Source organism: Nycticebus coucang, chromosome 20 (genome assembly GCF_027406575.1).
Source record: "Nycticebus coucang isolate mNycCou1 chromosome 20, mNycCou1.pri, whole genome shotgun sequence".
In the NCBI taxonomy this organism is placed as follows: Eukaryota; Metazoa; Chordata; class Mammalia; order Primates; family Lorisidae; genus Nycticebus; species Nycticebus coucang.
The window spans coordinates 44,381,263-44,398,374 of NC_069799.1; the positions used below are offsets into that span (position 1 = coordinate 44,381,263).

General features: G+C 35.1%; 1 protein-coding gene across 11 annotated transcripts in view; it reads right to left on the reverse strand.

Moving 5' to 3' along the window:
- The window catches only part of ZEB1 (zinc finger E-box binding homeobox 1), a 206,474-nt gene that overhangs the window by 152,394 nt on the left and 36,968 nt on the right, over positions 1 to 17,112 (reverse strand). Inside the window, exon 1 of one of the 11 annotated variants that reach the window (XM_053572701.1) lies at positions 507 to 1,008. The exons of the other annotated variants lie outside the window; for them this stretch is intronic. The gene's annotated coding sequence lies outside the window, so the exon portion shown is untranslated. Of the gene's footprint in view, positions 1 to 506; positions 1,009 to 17,112 lie in introns of those variants that run through there. 11 annotated transcript variants of the gene reach the window in all.

Below are 17,112 nucleotides of genomic sequence, written 5' to 3' on the forward strand. Positions count from 1 at the left end.
TGGTATTTTACTTTTTTCCTTCACCCATATTGTTTTACAATGGAGGTAAAAAAAATAAACTATATTAGACTACTACAAAATTATGATGATTTAAGTAAAAAGCACCTATGAAATTGAATTGATAAATTCAGTTTACTGTTTTTTTTAAAAGTTAAACTTTACTCAAACAATATTTATATGCTTTTTAAAAAGATAATTAACTGAAATAGAGCTTCAAAAACTTTTTTGATTAAGCTGGAGTCGAATTGCATAACAGATTCTTCAGACACTTACACTATTTTCTTATCATTCTTAAATATATAATATCTCTTGCTTATGTATAAACTATTCTTTGCATTTTATTAAAATAATACAATTCAAACATTTGACATTATGTCTGAGATTTTAAAAGCTCTGAAATTTTAATTCAAATATAATAAATTGGTAGGCTTTACATAGGCACATGCGTACAAGTACACACACACACGTACACTCACACACATTGTAATTTAAGTGAAAACTCTTACCACTGATTTCCTTAGTCACTTCATTGGATTTTCTTGATGGTGCTTTCCAATGTCAAGCAGACAGCAGCCAAATCACAAAATGACACTGGATGTTCACGTCTTCAGTTGGGAGTTTTCGGCCAAATGCCAGTTGAGAATTTAAACTGAAAACTAAATTACCCAAACTTTATTAATGTGTTCCCACACCCACCAACTGATAATGAGCAACAACTCATAACTGGAAAATGAGTTGAATTAATATGATTTAACTCCTTTCAAGTTGTCATATTATATTTGAGAAGAAATGCTATTATTAAAAAATCCCCTAAAATTCTAGTATCTCTGATAACACTTTTATACAAATTTAAGCCCTCCCTCAAAAGTTCCCTCAATTATTCTGTAACTCAAATTAATACATGATACCAATTGCATTTATTCAACTGCATAATAAATTATGGAACCACAAACTTAAATTCTGTCAAGCATTGTCTTCACTTCAGGTGACTGTAATTGTCATTTGGAAACACTCTGACAGCATCATCTATGTTTATATTTATTACATAAGCAACTACTTGTAGTAGTACATACTATAAAGAGTTAACTCTTTAAAACTGAAGAGACATGCCCTGCCTGTAAACGACAGTTCTGGTGTTGAAAGAACAAAATTTATGCCTCACAACTTCTAATTATAGTAATAAAATGACTCAGCCCCTTTCCTGTACCAATTCAGGCTTTTTTTTTCATAATTATTATAGCTACTCTTTTTAGAGTCTTCCCATTTCATATGAATTTTGACCCTTAGGCTTTATGATTATTGGGTTGTATGGTCAGTTTTGATGATTCTCAAATATTGACGGTATCAAATTGTTCCCAAATGTTAAGATATACCTCAGTGCCCTAATAACATTTCTGTCTAGCTGTAAGTTGGCCCATTTCAATAGCTATTATTTATCCTTGATAATTTAAGTCCTTAGCAAAAATTTTTATTCTAAAAACATATTTTTAGAATAAAGCTAAAAACATAAAAGGAAAGAAGAACACACACTTCCTTAAAAATTGTTAACTATAATAGACCCAAAACTAAGTACACATAACTAGACAGCTATGTGAGAATCAGCGGAGTTTTAAACATGACACATACTTCAAATTCTCATGTTTTCTATGCACAATTTTTCTGTTACACACACCTGTATACATGTGTACACATACCTGTCGATCTATCTAGTCTACAATGTGAAAGGCATTTCCCTGTGATACCAAGGTATTATACAAGAGAAAATACAAGGTGAACAATCAGCTTATGAGTAAATCAAGAGAAAATGACTTCAGAAACAAAGCCTAGAGTTTAATAAAACTGGTGTCTTTGAGTTAATCACAGAAACCCTCAGTTAGATATTCTAGAAACAGGATTATTCTATTCTATCCAATAATTTTAATCCAAAATGCTCAATAGCAAAAACATTCATAAACTAGAGACTAACAGAGTTCTGCTCTGGTGCTATGAAAGGCTAAGCTTCTTTCTCAAGGAGACTGTAATCTAAAACTTGATGGAGGAGAAAGACACATAAATGACTGGGTTTCCAAAAAGGAAAAGCAGCTCACTGGGGAAGCTTAAATCATTTGCATAGGTTCATCATGCATGGGACTGATCTAAGACTTTAAATCAAGAAGCATTTTTAAAGCAGAAAATAGACAACTACTTTTAAATACTGATTAAATAGAGAATATAGCTATGAGGTATTAATGTCCTCACTCTGGAAGAAGATCAAACATAAATCCCTTAGCCCAATGAAATTACAGAACATGGAGGTATCCTAAAAGAAAAAAATCAAGCTTTCAATAGAAGAGAAGCAATTCTAAGTATGTTTGTTTCCCTCATCTTAATGATTCCCATCTTTGTGGCAGTAATTTAATTTCTAATACAGAAGATGTATTGAAAAGTCACTATCAGATTAATAAAATCATGAATCAAAAAGCTCGGAATGATTCCCTTGGTATGAATAACATTACTGATCACACACCTACATGAGAAATCTACTTTCACATTACAGTAGGTGGTGATCCTCAAGTGACTAGTGTTTTTATACAATCTGAAATATACTCTACTAATCCACTTATAAGAGTTTTAGAATTTAACACCATATTTTACAAATGAAGAAACAGATCCAGTAAAATGACATTATTTTCCCAAAGTCATACAGCTAGTCAGCAGCAAAATCAAGATCCCTTATGAACCACGTTTCCTGTATTATAATCAAAGAAAGAAATTATACTTCAGAAATAAATATAATTTTACTAGGAAAATCTCAACTTTTTAACCTCCATGCTAAATCTGAAAACGTCCAGATTATCAGTATCAGAAAATGCAGAGAATTCATAAAGTTTGGGAAAGAAAGGTGTTATGATTAACTTACACCTGATACTTTTCTTTTTTCCCTTTTTTATACTAACATTTTATCAAAACCCTCTTTAAAAGGGATAATTCCCTAGAATTCACCATGGCATCATGTATTTTTTTTCTTTTACTTCTTGAAACCCTATTTTATCACAGTTTTTCATAGGATTGTCTAACAACTAAACATGCCACATGGATAACATTAGAAACACAATCTTATGCCTTGACTGTTTCGTGTGATATAACCCATCTCAACTATATAAACATTAGCAACAAGAGAAGTTAAGAAAACTTATGAATAGGAAATACAAAAAGAAATATCTGCAAGCCCTACATCTGATAATGAATTAATATCCAAAATATGTAAGTAATTCAAACAAGTCAATAGCAAGAAAGCAAATAACCAGATTATAAATGGGTAAAGCCCAGCCTGAGCAACATAGTGAGATCCTACTCTACAGAAAATAGAAAAATTAGCTGAGCATGATGGTGTATGCCTGGAGTCCCAGCTACTCAAGAGGTGAGACGGAAGGATCATTTAAGCCCAGGAGTTTGAGGCTGCAGAGATCTGTCATAATGCCACTGGGCCACAGAGTTAGATCCTGTCTTTAAATTAAAATAAAAATAAGTTGTGTTTTTTTTTTTAAATGGGCAGAAAGGCTGGTCCTTTGGTAGTGAGTTACCTCACTTGACTGTTCACAAGTCAGTTATGGACTGAACTCCTTGTTCTACTCTTCCCCCTCCCTTCTCACTGCTGCACCTGACTCGTCTTAAAAAATAAATAGAAAAGGGAACACTTCTGCACTGCTGGTGGGAATGCAAGCTAGTACGTTCCCTTTGGAAAGAAGTTTAGAGAACACTCAGGATCTAAATGTAGACCTGCCATTTGATCCTGCAATTCCTCTTCTAGGTGTATATCCAAAAGACCAAAAATCATTTGACAACAAAGATATTTGCACCAGATTGTTCATTGCAGCTCAATTCATAATTGCCAAGTCATGGAAGAAGCCCAAGTGCCCATTGGCACATGAATGGATTAATAAATTATGGTATATGTATACCATGGAATACTATGCAGCATTAAAAACAATGGAGACTTTACCTCTTTTATGTTTACACGGATGGAGCTGGAACATATTCTTCTTAGTAAAGTATTTTCAGGAATGGAAAAAATATATCCAATGTACTCAGCACTACTGTGAAACCAATTTATAATCACTCACACTTTCATATGAAAGATGAATCACAACTATAGTCTAGGATGAAGGAGGAAAGGGGAGGGGGAGTTAAGGGGTGGGTCGACAGAGGGAGGTTTAATAGGGGAACCAGACCTATGGAGCATATTGCAAGTACAAGTTGGATCTATCAGATGTAAAACACAAATGTCTCAACACCGTAATTGGGTAAATGAGGTGATGGCTATGTTAATTAGTAGGATGTAAGCACTCCAATTTGTACAGATAATCAACACATTATCCCATAATGGCATAAATTTATTCATGATCTATGTACAAATGACTTAATAAAAAAAAAATTTTTAAGGGGCAAATAACCTGGATAGATTCTCCTCTCAAGAGAAGATATACGAATGGCCAACAAGGAACTGCCAATTTAAACCACAATGAGATATTTCCTCACATCTGTTAGAATGGCTTTATAAAAAAGATGAAGGATAAGTGTTAAAGAGGATGGGAAGAAAAAGGGAACTCATACAGCAAATTGTTGGTAGGAATATAAATTAGTGAAGACATGGAAAGCAGTATGGAGGTTCCTCAAAAAACTAAAAATAGAACTACCATATGACCCAGTAATTTCAGTGCCGGGTATATATTCCAAAGGAAATTAAACAGATATGTCAAAGGGGCAGCTGTACTCCTATGCACACCGCAGCACTGTTCGCAATAGCCACGATATGGAAAAATCCTCAGTGTCCATCAACAGATAGGTAGATAAAGAAAATGTGGTAAATACACGTATATACAATGGAGTACTATTGAGTATTACAAAGGGAGGAAATCCTGTTATTTGGAGTGACATGAATAGATCTGAAGGATATTATGTTAACCAAAATAAGACAGGCATAGAAAGACAAACACTGTGTGATCTCACTTCTGCAGAGACTAACAGAGTTGAACTCATAGTAGTAGAGAGTAGAATGAGGCTGGAGAGAGGAGGGGTGAGGGGTGACAAGTGAGGGATGAGAGGGGGAAAGAGGAATTTTTGATCAAAGAGTGCAAAGTTTCAGATAGATAGGAAAATAAGTTTTGAGATCTACTGTATAGCAAGGTGACTAGAGTCAATAATGACGTATTATACATTTCAAAATAACCAAGAAAGTAAACTTCAAATGTCTCACCATAGAAATGATAGGTAAGTGATAGATATGTTAAATAGCTTGATTTAAATATGTCACATTTTATAGATACATCAAAATATCACACTGTGCTCCATAAATTCATATCATTATTGTCAATCAAAACCAGTATTAATTTAAAAAAGTAAAAACGAGAAGATTTTTAAAAAGAAATAGTTGATACACCTTTTAAATTTAGTTGTAAAGATAAAAGTTGGACAACTTTCATCTAATTGAGTCTACTAACTCAATTTAGATTATTGTCTACTCAAAGTCAGAATTCACAAGATGTCTCTAGTAAAATGCAACATGCTTTTTAGTTTAAGTGATCTCAAGTCAGAGCACTCATTATGCAACACCTAAAATCATTGACCAAAACTCTTTTGAACAGGCAGCACTGTTGAACAAAATTAGTTCCACTATACCATAACCACAGCCACTGTTTTCACCACCCCCCCTCAGAGTCTATGAGCCAAAAGTCCATAAAATATTCTTATCATTTATTATTAAAAAAGACAATAAAATATTTTAGCATGTAAAATCAAGAATTATCTCATGCTTTTAAATATTAAAACAAAAAAATATATGCTTAGGGAGTTTAACTGATAATCCATTAGGTCACAAAGTAAATCTCAATACACACACACACATAGACACTATCTGCTCTCTGCATCCATGGGTTCCCCATCCACTGATTCAGCCAACCACAGATCAAAAATATTTTGGGGAAAAAAAGAGTAAAAAAGAAAACACCAATTAACAAAAATATATACTATAACAGGTTTACTTATCATTTATATTGTATTAGGTATTATAAAGTATCTAGACATTATTTAAATTTTATGTGAAGATGTACATGGGTTATATGCAAATACTATGCTAATTTACATTAGAACTTGAGCTTCCTCAGATTTTTGTATCCAAGTGGGTCCTGGATCCAAGCCTCAAGAATAGCAGGAGATGACAGTATGTATGTATGTATATATGTATACACACACACGTATATGTGTATGTATGTATTTAAAGAAAGAGATTCATGTTTGTGTCTGTATGTTTACGTGTGTGTGTATATATGTACATATTTGTGTGTGTATATATATGTATTTTTTATATTGTAAAAGACAGTCCTCCTAAAATCACAAGAGATTTGTAGAAGGTACAATAGTTTTCCTCCATGTGTTAATCTTGTATGTGTAGGCCTACTTTTTCACCTAGCATTTTACCAGGCTTCCTAAAAGCAATGGCAAATACCCATATTCAGGTTTAGTTAAGGTATTCTACATAGGGCTAGCACATTGACATGCTGGTTTATATAAAAACCTGATTACATTCATATCATTCACATTATTTAGAGCAAACCTTTAGAAAGTGAGTTTTCAAAAATTTAAAGAAATATGCCTCATTCATTTCATGGATTCTTACCATGTTTACAAGTTGTTTGGGGGGGGGGGCAAGTTCTTTAATTTATCTCTGCATTAGTTTCTCCAGATAACAACAGCATCTTAGCACATGGGCTCTTTGTGAACATTAGGTAAGTCAATAGTTGCAAACTGCCTATAGAAGTACACCAAGCACATCATAAGCCTTTGAAAGTAGAGCTTTTATAACCACGATCATTACAGCCACTACCCGCCATCTCTACCGTCACCACCAACCACCTACATAAGCATTTCTACCAAGTCTTAGGAAAATGCAGAGTCCTAAGCCACACTCTGAGTCCTAGGCCACAATCTCAGAGATTCTAATATCATGCCAAAGTTTGAAAATACTATATTAAAAAAAAGGAAACAGAAAAATACCCAAGACAATGCTTGTGCCAATATTATCTTATGAGTACAGTAACAAGATGAAAGAAATACCTGAAACACAAAAAGCTTTAGTTTTAGGAGTCCAATAATAGCTTTACATCCTTCTATGTATACGATCTATGCCCAAAGTCTAAAGTTATTTTCCAAAGTCTAAAGTTATTTTCCAATGACTCTACTCTCAAGAGTAGGTAGGAGACAGAAATAAGTTAGGACTCCAGAAAGAGTTGAAACTTAGCGCACTTTATTCCTTCAAAAAATTGTGAACAAAGCACTTATCAAATATTTGGGCACTCAACTTTGTGGAGGTATTCTCTGCTAAATGTTAAAGGGAATAGAAACATAAGATCTGAAACTCTTCTGGAATCTCACTGGGAAAATAACCTCCCACTTTCTTTCAAGTATTATAGAAGTCTTATTCCAGCTCAATTAGTATGAACTTAAAGCTCAGAGAACAGATTTTAGTTAGGGTCAAGAGGAAAGCGTTCAGAGGAGAGAAAAGATCTTTGCTAGACCTCATGATGACTAAGATTTTTACAAATGAAGATAAACTGTATTTTAGGTCAAATAAAATAGTCTGAGCAGAAAGCAGAAACTTGGAAGTACAACAGATATTTCAGGACAGTGCATATACTGAGTATCTGCCAACCCTGGAAAGGATGGTCTTACCACACTCTACCCAAAAATCTAGTGCCTCAGGAAGACTGCTTTGGCAATGGGAGGGCATAATGGGGTATGGTTTGATTGCCTAACCCTGGCTTTGAAAATGGACAGGGACAGGCATCTTAATGATTTTTTAAGCAATTGACTATAAGAAAAAAAGGTATCAAAGATGATTTAAGGTATAATCACTTTTTATTTTTACAATTTCCTATTCCGTACTGGTTCATTCAGGATGAAGGAGATGGCAGACAGTAAAAGCTGTCAAAATCGGACTTAATGGTGGTTACAGGGAACTGAGAGTAGGGAACGATGACTAACCTGCAGTAGCGAAGGTAGAGAGCAGTTCCAACAAGGACTTGGAGATGGGAAAGGGCAAACAAACATTAGCCGCAGGTCAATTAGCTCTCCTGTGCTAGAGCCAAATAGCTCACGATTGCCTTTTCTTTCTTTTTAATAAATTTTATTGTGTATATTAAGGTATACAATACAATGTTATAGATAGTAAAAAGGTTACTAATGGGAAGCAACTTAAACAATTGCCTTTTCTTCATAATATATCAAAAGGCCCTAAAAGTGTTACTGAGGAAGAAAGAAAAGACAAAGCAGTTTAATACACAGAATGCCTATAAATGATGATACTCTAGATTTTAAATGAAGCATTAAATTACATTCCCTGTATTTAGTAGGGCATATAAATGCATTTTGAAACAGCTTGCAATGTAAAGTATGTAAAATATTTATGAACAGGCTGTCCCCCATAAAAAAGGATCAACAATAGGGGCGGCGCCTGTGGCTCAGTGAGTAGGGCGCCGGCCCCATATACCAAGGGTGGCGGGTTCAAACCCAGCCCCGGCCAAACTGCAACAAAAAAATAGCCGGGCGTTGTGGCGGGCGCCTGTAGTCCCAGCTGCTCGGGAGGCTGAGGCAAGAGAATCACGTAAGCCCGGGAGTTGGAGGTTGCTGTGAGCCGGGTGACGCCACGGCACTCTACCCGAGGGCGGTACAGTGAGACTCTGTCTCTACAAAAAAAAAAAAAAAAAAAAAAAAAAAAAAAAAGGATCAACAATAAAGTTTTGCTATATTCTGTACAAATAAACATTTCAAGCCCTTGCAGATAAATTTCAATAATAAACATTAGCTAATTCCTTCCTTTAGAAAGATCAGATCTTGCCAATCAAGTGGTTTCTGTTACTGTGAAAAAACTCCTCAAAGGCAGAAACTATGCTCTTTTTCTTTTTTCCCCTCTGGTAATATGAAAACTTAATGGTACTAGATACGTCTTTAGTGTATTTATAAAAATGAATGATTATCCTATAATCTGGCCTGTAAATAGGTTAAATAAAAGGACAATTATGAAATCTCATAGTCATAAATACACAATTTACTAGAGCGCCTGTGCAGTATTATTTCGGGTTACCAATGCTGACTGCACAGGTCGTGCCGCTGCTGTGACATTAGAATTAGTAAATTCAAAATGGCTTTGAGAACTCTGAGATTTTTAAATAGACATATACCTATGGTTTCCATATTATCTTTGCATTAAAAAATAGCACTCACTAGCTTATGAACTCTTTGGGGACATTAATAAAATGTTTCAATATTAGACTTACTGGCTGAAAAATGAGTTCTACATTTTATTTAAAATTTTTTCTTGCACCTAAATTTATATTTTTAACCTTCAAAAACATTCTAGCACATTTTCTTCATTTGATCAACCAAATTTCCAATCCTATATGTCGCATAACATTTATTTCAGACTAATTAAGGAGATCTTACAAGCTATCATAGTTTAGGGATAGTGACTCATTCATCCTTATAGTATCATACTAAAATAGGCAAATGCCAGTTCCACAGTAAGTGGGTCACTTAGATGAAAGAATAAGGAAAGGAAACTAGCATTTGTTACAATATGTCCTACACTTTTAAGACCCATTATTTTTAATCTTGACTCATACCCTGGGAGATAGGTATACCCATTTTACAGCTGTGAACTTGCTTAAGGTCTAAGAGGTATTAAATGATCCAGTCACACTCCCATCATGTTCGTCTAGCACCAAAGTCTAAGCTCATCCTTCTTACAATAACTATGTGGAATACTGCCAAAACCATGTTAAAGAAGAGGCTAGTGCATAAGAGGGCAAGGGTCTGGAGTAGGGGTCGGTGCTAAATAAAGTAAAGAGAAGTAAAAGCAAACATCACGAAGTCTAAGTACTGTACTCACTGACGTGCTCTTCACGTCTATTAAAACCTTCTTTTTCTTACTTTGTTCACAGATACTCTTCTCTGATTCTAGTAGCCATAAGAATTAATGTCAAGCTTTAAAAGCAGACACTAGGGCGGCACCTGTGGCTCAGTGGGTAGGGCACTGGTCCCATATACTGAGGGCAGCGAGTTCAAACCCAGCCCTGGCCAAACTGCAACAAAAAAATAGCTGGGCGTTGTGGTGGGCACCTGTAGTCCCAGCTACTCAGGAGACTGAAGGCAAGAGAATTGCCTAGGCCCAGGAGTTGGAGGTTGCTGTGAGCTATGTGACACCACGGCTCTCTACCGAGGGCGATAAAGTGAGACTCTGTCTCTACAAAAAAAATAAAAAATAAAAATAAAGCAGACATTATTTACAAAAATTTAAATCCAACAACAGCTACTGATAATTGTTTTTTGAAAGAAAAAATGGCCCTATGATATAGTTCAGTAGCCACTAAAGACACTGTATTAACAATATTCATACCGAGTCATTAAAATATTAAAATATTTGATTCTGAGTCATTAAAATACATAAGGCTAAGATACTTTAGAATAAGTATGATTAAGGTGAAATGTTCAAGCAATCAAAGATAAGCATTTATTATCTGGAAAATTTAAGTGAATGTGCAAGGGTGCTAGATGAATAATGAATTAATTTTTCCAGAAACCATCAAGAAGTGTCTATGCTATCATTTTATACCTTCCAAATAGGATAGAGGGTACAAAATCAAGCATTACAAATGTACAGTATAAAAATTACTAAAAATTCCAAAGGTACGAAGTTCTTAATTCTAAGAAAAATGAAAATTATCAGTCTGGCAGTAATACAAGCTGATGGTAGGAAGACATACCATTTTCAAAGTTAAAAGAGTATTTCAAAATGGATTTTTAGAGCTTATGGCAGTTCATAAATGAAAACAACATATCCATTATTCCAATTTAATCCTCTCTTTTGTCCCTTTCTCTTGATGAAAAAAGCTATACCATTTAATATGAAGAGGTGAAACTACTTTACTTTTAAATTTACACAGGGCCTTTAGGTAGAAGTTTTGAGGCTTTCAATACCAAATTGAATACATGTCAGAACTTTTAAACACGTTACAGTGTAAGTGCCAAAACACAGTCTGGCTAGCATTTAAACAAGGTTTCACAATAATTAGCACTGCAGTAGGCAATTAAACATGTGGGACCCTTTGTACAATAATCCTAAAACATAGCAGCCAAGAGCATAGTCATTTATTTGCTTGTTACCTTGATTTAGGGTAAAAAAACAAAACCAAGAAGACCAGTTCTACACAAAGAATTAAACAAGTACTGTGCAAATATAAGTAAGCAAAGTTAGTGGAAAGAGAGCCAAATAATGAAAAGTCAGAGCATGGCTGGTCAGAGAGAGCTAAGCTGGCAACTAACTGTAAAGCATAAGCCATTTTGGCCTAGATTTGTTTGTAATGACTGTGTGACCCAGATACTAAAATATTTGGCTAATATTCAGAAGTCTAACAACTGAGAGAAATAAAATATATCATTAGATGGTTAAATATTTTAGTCAAAACATTAGCATTTTCTATACAAAGATTTTTAAAACTTTAAAAATATTTCTTTTTTGATTTGTAAATGATCATGTAAGTTAACTTTACCTTTATAATCAGACAATAAAGATGTTAGCCAGTTTGATGAAAATATTTCAAATTGTATATAAAACAAGCACATTGTACCCCATGATTGCATTAATGTACACAGCTATGATTTAATAAAAAAAAGATACTATTTACTACAGAGATGACACAAAATCCTTTGAAGAACAGAAAGTATACATTTTGAAAAAAATAATACTTTATTTAAAGAAATTATATCTTTCCTCCATTTGAGTCCACATGGTTTATTCTAAAGAAGTGTCTATTAAATAAGGAGAAATTTTAGGGAAAAATACCTCCAAATCAGAAGTTACAGAAGCTCTGCCAATAAGGGTTTTAGAACACAGGAAATGGTAAATTCTCCAGGAATTCAACCTCACACTTTCAGGCTATAGGGGGAAAGCGATGTTTCACGTAAGCAAAACTCCAGGTAATACATAATCCTAAAGGCACCTATAATGGACCATGTTGAAGTGTCCAAAGCTTCCTTTTTCCTAATGATCCATGATTTGATTTCTCTATGTACGTCTCTCCCAGCATTCAATATACCTCAGGGGAAGCTGACTGCCCTGAGCTGCAAGGATAGACCACAATTAGTCTAATCCGTTATGGTAAACTCATCCCACTTGCCAATGATTAGTCTATATATATTTAGAATTAAATAAATTTAAGTCAACAGGGAGCGAGCTGGGGATGAGGGTGAACAGAAAGTCTTTAGGGAAAAGAAGCTATAATACTTATGAGAAAGTGAAGAGAAGCTAATTCTCCTTTCGCATCTGAAGTAGGAAATGCTTAACGTGATTGCAGCCATCAGCCATTCTGTAGCCATGGTCTTAGGAGAAGAGCGATACTGCATGGAAAGGCAAGCTGAGCCCTGAAAACATCAAGGAGCTGCTGGCATAACTAACCCTCATGCACGTGTTATTCTGGTATTTTCTTATGTGAACCAACCAATATTCATTTTAGTTAAGACAAAATTACACTAATTTGGATATCAATTAGCTATTAGGAAACTAAGAATTGCCAGGTTCTATTCAATTACTTTAGAAAATTACAAAATTTATTTTGTCTATTCCTAGCTTTAAAAAATACTATATATTACTTCTCTATATTTTCCTAATTTACTACAATGATTATGTACTATATGTGTTGGAGAGGGTTGTTTAAAACATGTGGGTGTACCAAAACAAACTGACCTCTTCTTGATGATAAAAATAAAAGTCAAATTATGCTTTTACTAAAGTAATGCTGTAATGGGCCCCTCATGTATCCACATTGCTATGATATTGGTCTGCTAGCAACTGTCTCTTGTCCCTGCTGTATTTACTCATAACAGTTTAAGAGAGAACCACTAGACTCTGCTCCACAGTTCCATGGCACTCTCCACTTACACACTCTCATCCTACTAAGCTACCAGTTATGCATATTTAGAAGGTTGAAGTTGCTAGAGGTATGCTGTGAAGCACATGAAAATGATTCTGAGGACATGAATTTCTCTTTGAACTTAAACTAAAAATATAACCTAGATAACAGGTTTTGTACTTCTTACAAAAAATCTCATTTCCTTCTTCCTTTCCTTCTTTCCTCAAATATTTACTTTACCTAGAAATAATGTTGATCTCTTAACTTTAAGCAGATATTGAAGACTTCTATAAGGCAGATTATAAAACAGATTTATGTGCCAAATATGTTCCACAGGTGTATTTCACTTGGTACAGTGATGGTCACGGAGTGTTTTTAAAGCATTTGAATTAGTTACCACCTAATTTACCTGAAAGTCTGTATTTCAGGATCCTTCTGAAAAATATGGCAATGATCACCTTGAATACTCACATGGTGAAAATCAGGTGGAGTAAAATCTTAGCTGTCCCCCTACCCACTTAGATGGGCACAAATTCTCTAGAGCAGTGGTTTTTAACCTTTCTAACACTGCCACCCTTTAATAAAGTTCTTCATTTTGTGGTGACCCAAACCATAAAATCATTTTCTTTTATTTTTTTTCCTTTTTTTATTGTTGGGGATTCAGTGAGGGTACAATAAGCCAGGTTACATTGATTGCAATTGTTAGGCAATGTCCCTCTTGCAATCATGTCTTGCCCCCATAAAGTGTGAAACACACCAAAGCCCCACCCTCCTCCCTCCGTCCCTCTTCCTACTTTTCCTCCCCCCCATAACCTTAATTGTCATTAATTGTCCTCATATCAAAATTGAGTAGATAGGATTCATGCTTCTCCATTCTTGTGATGCTTTACTAAGAATAATGTCTTCCACGTCCATCCAGGTTAATACGAAGGATGTAAAGTCTCCACTTTTCTTAATGGCTGAATAGTATTCCATGGTATACATATACCACAGCTTGTTAATCCATTCCTGGGTTGGTGGGCATTTAGGCTCTTTCCACATTTTGGCGATTGTAAATTGAGCTGCAATCAACAGTCTAGTACAAGTGTCCTTATGATAAAAGGATTTTTTTCCTTCTGGATAGATGCTCAGTAATGGGATTGCAGGATCAAAGGGGAGGTCTAGCTTGAGTGCTTTGAGGTTTCTCCATACTTCCTTCCAGAAAGGTTGTACTAGTTTGCAGTCCCACCAGCAGTGTAAAAGTGTTCCCTTCTCTCCACATCCACGCCAGCCATCTGCAGTTTTGAGATTTTGTGATGTGGGCCATTCTCACTGGGGTTAGATAATATCTCAGGGTTGTTTTGATTTGCATTTCTCTAATATATAGAGATGACGAACATTTTTTCATCTGTTTGTTAGCCATTCGTCTGTCATCTTTAGAGAAGGTTCTATTCATGTCTCTTGCCCCTTTATATATGCGATTGTTGGCTTTTTTCATGTGGATTAATTTGAGTTCTCTATAGATCCTAGTTATCAAGCTTTTGTCTGATTGAAAATATGCAAATATCCTTTCCCACTGTGTAGGTTGTCTCTTTGCTTTGGTTATTGTCTCCTTAGCTGTACAGAAGCTTTTCAGTTTAATGAAGTCCCATTTGTTTATTTTTGTTGTTGTTGCAATTGCCATGGCAGTCTTCTTCATGAAGTCTTTCCCCAGGCCAGTATCTTCCAGTGTTTTTCCTATGCTTTCTTGGAGGATTTTTATTGTTTCATGCCTTCAATTTAAGTCCTTTATCCATTTTGAATCAATTTTTGTGAGTGGGGAAAGGTGTGGGTCCAGTTTCAGTCTATTACATGTAGACATCCAGTTCTCCAACACCATTTGTTGAATAGGGAGTCTTTCCCCCAAGGTATGTTCTTGTTTGGTTTATTGAAGATTAGGTAGTTGTAAGATGTTAGTTTCATCTCTTGGATTTCAATTCGATTCCAAGTGTCTATGTCTCTGTTTTTGTGCCAGTACCATGCTGTCTTGACCACTATGGCTTTGTAGTACAGACTACAATCTGGTATGCTGATGCCCCCAGCTTTATTTTTATTACTAAGAACTGCCTTAGCTATACGGGGTTTTTTCCGGTTCCATACAAAACGCAGAATCATGTTCTCCAAATCTTGAAAGTACGATGTTGGTATTTTCATAGGAATGGCATTGAATAGGTAGATTGCTTTGGGAAGTATAGACATTTTAACAATGTTGATTCTTCCCATCCATGAGCATAGTATGTTCTTCCATTTGTTAATATCCTCTGCTATTTCCTTTCTGAGGAGTTCATAGTTTTCTTTATAGAGGTCCTTCACCTCCTTCGTTAGGTATATTCCTAGGTATTTCATTTTCTTTGAAACTATGGTGAAGGGAGTTATGTCCTTAATTAGCTTCTCATCTTGACTGCTATTGGTGTACACAAAGGCTACTGACTTGTGGACATTGATTTTATATCCTGAAACATTACTGTATTTTTTGATGACTTCTAGGAGTCTTGTGGTTGAGTCTTTGGGGTTCTCTAAGTATAAGATCATGTCGTCAGCAAAGAGGGAGAGTTTGAACTCCTCTACTCCCATTTGGATTCCCTTTATTTCCTTGTCTTGCCTAATTGTATTGGCTAGAACTTCCAGCACCATGTTGAATAGTAAAGGTGACAGAGGACAACCTTGTCTGGTTCCAGTTCTAAGAGGAAAAGCTTTCAGTTTTACTCCATTCAGTAAAATAGTAGCTGGGGGTTTGTCATAGATAGCCTCAATCAGTTTTGGAAATGTGCCACCTAATGCCTATACTCTTCAGTGTTCTAATTAGAAAAGGATGCTGGATTTTATCAAATGCTTTTTCTGCATCTATTGAGAGGATCATGTGATCTTTATTTTTGCCTCTGTTAATATGGTGGATAACATTTATGGACTTGCGTATGTTAAACCAGCTTTGCATCCCTGGGATGAAGCCCACTTGATCATGATGAATGACTTTTTTGATGATAAGCTGTAATCTATTGGCTAGGATTTTGTTGAGAATTTTTGCATCTATATTCATGAGTGAGATTGGTCTGAAATTCTCCTTTTTGGTTGGGTCTTTTCCTGGTTTTGGTATCAGGGTGATATTTGCATCATAGAATGTGTTGGGGAAGATTCCTTCTTCCTCAATTTTTTGGAATAATTTCTGCAGTACAGGAATAAGCTCTTCCTTGAAGGTTTGATAGAATTCTGGAGTGAAGCCATCTGGACCAGGGCATTTTTTGGTTGGAAGCTTTTTTATTGTTTCTTTGATCTCAGTGCTTGAAATTGGTCTGTTCAGGAGCTGTATTTCTTCCTGGCTGAGTCTAAGGAGAGGGTGTGATTCCAAATATTGATCCATTTCCTTCACATTGTCAAATTTCTGGGCGCAGAGTTTCTGGTAGTATTCAGAGATGATCTCTTGTATCTCTGTGGGTTCAGTTGTTATTTCCCCTTTATCATTTCTGATTGAGGTTACTAGAGATTTTACTTTTCTATTTCTCGTTAGTCTGGCCAATGGTTTATCTATTTTATTTATTTTTTCAAAAAACCAACTCCTTGTTTCATTAATTTTCTGAATGATTCTTTTGTTTTCAATTTCATTGATATCTGATTTGATTTTGGATATTTCTTTTCTTCTACTGAGTTTAGGCTTAGATTGTTCTTCTTTTTCCAAATCCATAAGATGGCTTGTGAGATTGTTGATGTGCTCTCTTTCTGTTTTTCGAATGTAGGCATCTAAAGCGATGAATTTTCCTCTCAAAACTGCTTTTGCAGTATCCCACAGGTTTTGGTAGCTTGTGTCTTCATTGTTGTTATGCTCAAGGAAGTTAATGATTTACTATTTTATTTCTTTCTGCACCCATCTGTTATTCAACAGAAGATTGTTTAATTTCCATGCCTTTGTGTGGGCTCGAGCGTTTTTGTTAGAGTCGAGTTCCACCTTTAGTGCCTTATGGTCTGAGAAGATACAAGGTAAAATTTCAATTCTTTTGATTCTGTTGATATTTGTTTTGTGTCCCAGGATATGATCAATTTTGGAGAATGTTCCATGGGGTGATGAGAAGAATGTATATTCTTTATCTTTGGTATGGAAGGTTCTATATGCGTCTATCAAGCACAGTTGTTCTAGGGTCTCATTTAAATCTCTTATATC